The sequence below is a fragment of the Vombatus ursinus genome, unplaced genomic scaffold (assembly GCF_900497805.2).
Source record: "Vombatus ursinus unplaced genomic scaffold, bare-nosed wombat genome assembly UNPS02014867.1, whole genome shotgun sequence".
NCBI classification, from domain to species: domain Eukaryota; kingdom Metazoa; phylum Chordata; class Mammalia; order Diprotodontia; family Vombatidae; genus Vombatus; species Vombatus ursinus.
Genome location: NW_020954645.1, coordinates 3,189,325 through 3,192,606, shown reverse-complemented (window position 1 = coordinate 3,192,606; position 3,282 = coordinate 3,189,325).

The window sequence follows — 3,282 nt, the reverse complement described above, 5'->3', positions numbered from 1 at the left end:
TGCTCCAGAAGAAAAAAATAACTAACTAACTAAAAATCATACTAGACTGAATAATGATCAAGAAATCCCATGAGAAAAAATTTTTTTTTAAATTAAAAAAAAATCCAATGAGAAACTACAATTCAGTGATTTCTTCCAACCCAAAATTATATAAAAATCTATCCAGAAACCCTTGGATCCTCAACAAAACCAGTTTCAGCACAGATCAACAAAATGAAAATTTCCCAGTGAGATCACAGACTAGCCAGAGACACGTATCAGCTACAAATATCTCTATTGAGACACAGTGATTGGAAAGTTCTCCCCCCAGGATGTCTCAAGGTGTCTAAAAACCCACGAGATGAACCTTGGAAGCCAAAGAGAGAGGCAGCATCCCTGTTGAAGGTGGCAGCATGCAGATTGGATTATCCTAAGACCAACACCTACTAGGACTCTGTCCTGAAATGCCAAAGAGGGCCCTGAAGATCTCTCAAAGATTCAGGAGGGGTTATCCCATCAAGGTGGGACTAGCCCAGGAAACTGAGTCACCTGGCTCAAGACCAAGCCGGGCTACCGCCTTACCCAACAGAACATCTGGGGGCAGAGCCTGGCCCTGGCACAAAATCCCAGTTCAGGAACTGGGACTGAGAAGAGGGGTAAACACGAAGCTCATATAGACCACTACAAAGAATTATGATAGCTCCAGGGATACCCCAAAATTTAACCTAGTAGGGGAGAGTAACTCCATGACAACTACAGAGATTCAAAGGAAAAAATGGATTTTCCTCAAAAATTAACAAATACCTCAGGAAAAAATGAAATGAGAAATTTTTTTAAAATGAAGTTGTAGTTCTGGATGAAAGAATGGAAATGAGAATAAATAACTTAGAAGAGAAAATGACAAACCTCACGCAAGAAATGGTTCCCCTAAAAACTAGAATAGAACAAGTATAGATTAACGATTCCATGAGACAGCAGAAAATATTAGAACAAAATCAAAAGATTGGGGGTGGGGGTGGGGGTGAGAAAGAACATGTAATACATCTGCTGTCAGAAATAAGTGACCTAGATCTTCTGGAGCCAAGATGGTGTTGTAAGGAAGGAACGTCCTGGAGCCCCCCCAAATTCCCTCCAAATTAGTTGAAAACCACATCAGAGCTAATTTAGGAGGAGGGAAGCATCTTAGTAGCACAGCAGGAGAGCTCTGTCTCACTGGGGTGGGAGGGGAGCAAGATCTGAGAGCCCAGCAGGCAACCTCACAGCAGGGGGCCTGCAGCAAGCTTTGAAGGCTAGGGCAATCCACCTGCTATTTCCCGCCCTCCTGCAAGACAGCAATCTGCAGTACAGCAAGGCCCCACCCCCAGCACAGGCCATTAGGGAGGCCTCACCCCCATTGTTGATAAGTAGTGAGGTACTGCCCCTGGGGCTGGCCAGCTGCAAGACCCCAGCCCCAGGTCAGCCAACTGCAAGATCCCTCCTTAAGGCCTGCCATCAGAAAGGCCCAATTTCCATAGCAACACAGCAGTAAAGCCCTGCCCCTGGGACAGGCCAGCAGCAAAACTCCACACCCAGGGGAGCCCAACAGGGAGACCCCACTCCCTCCTAGACAAGGCTGCAGGGAGTCCTCACCTCCAGTGCAAGCCTGCAGCTAGGCCCTAGGCCCAAAAAATAAAAGCCAGCAGCAAGACCCTGAGCCCCAGCACAATAAGTTTGGGACAGTGCAGGACCAGAGCTCAATTCTCACTTAAAAATACCAAGTCACAAAATGAGCAAAAAACAAAAAACTTGATTATAAAAAGCTACTTTTGACAGGGAGGATCAAGGTGCAAACTTAGAAGAGGACAACAGTGTCAAAATGGCTACATGTGAAACCTCAGGGAAATATATGGATTATTCTCAGGCCCAAAAAGAATTCCTGGAAGTGCTTTAAAAGGATTTTAAAAAGCAAATTAGAGAAGTAGAAGAAAAATTGGGAAAAGAAATGAGAGTAATGCAAGAAAATCATGGGGGAAAATAGAGTCATGGAAAAAGACATACAAAAATTCATCAAAGAAAATAACTCCTTTAAAAATAGAATTGGCCAAATGGAAAAGGAAGCGCAAAAGCTCACTGAAGAAAATAAATCCTTAAAAATTAGAATTGGGCAAGTGGAAGCTAATGATTCCATGAGACATTAAGATACAATAAAACAAAATAAAATTTAAAAATAAAAGAAAATGTGAAATTCCTCATTGGAAAAATAACTGACCTAGAAAATAGATCCAGGAGAAATAAGTTAAGAATTACTGGACTGCCTGAAAGCCATGTTCCAAAAAAGAAAAAAAGCCTGGACATCTTTCAAGAAATTATCAAGGAAAACTGCCCTGATATCCTAGAACCAGAGGGCAAAATAGAAATTGAAAGAATTCACCAAAATAAAGAGATCACCTGAAAGAGATCCCAAAATAAAAACTCCCAGGAATATCATAGTCAAATTCCAGAGCTCCCAGATAAAGGAGAAAGTACTGCTAGCAGCCCCCCCCCAAAAAAATTCAAATATCATGGAACTATAGTTAGGATTACACAGGATTTGGCATCTTCCACATTAAAGAATTGGAGAGCTTGGAATATGATATTCTGGAAAGCAAAGGAGTTAGGATTACAACCAAAAATCATCTACCCAGCAAAATTGAATATAATCCTTTGGGGGGGAAAATGGATTTTTGATGAAATAGAGGACTTTCATTCACTCCTAATTAAAAGACCAGAGTTGAATAAAAAATGTGATCTCCAAATACAAGACTCAAGGGAAACACAAAGGTGTAAAAAGAAACAAGACAGAGAAAACATAAGAGATTCAGTGAGATTAAACTGTTTATGTTTCTATATAGCAAGATAATATTTGTAACTCTTAAGAACTTTATTACTGTAAGGGCAATTAGAAGGAGTATGCATGGTGCAGATGTAAGATGACTTTGATGGGATGCTACCCAAAAATAAAAACAAAAAAACAAAGGGGTAAGAAAGAAGATTGCACTGGAAGAAGAAAGAGGGGGAAGATGAAATGGGGTAAAATATTTCACATAAAAGAGGCATATGGGGCAGTACGTGGATAGAGCACTGGCCCTGGAGTCAGGAGGACCTGAGTTCAAATCCAGCCTCATATACTTGACCCTTAATATCTGCGTGACCCTGAGCAAGTCACTTAAATCCATTGCCTAACCCCCTCCCAAAAAAATTAAAAATAAACAAACAAACAAAAAGAGGCATAAAAGAGCTGTTATAATGGTGGGAAAGATGGGGGAGAGTGGTGGGCAAAGCTTG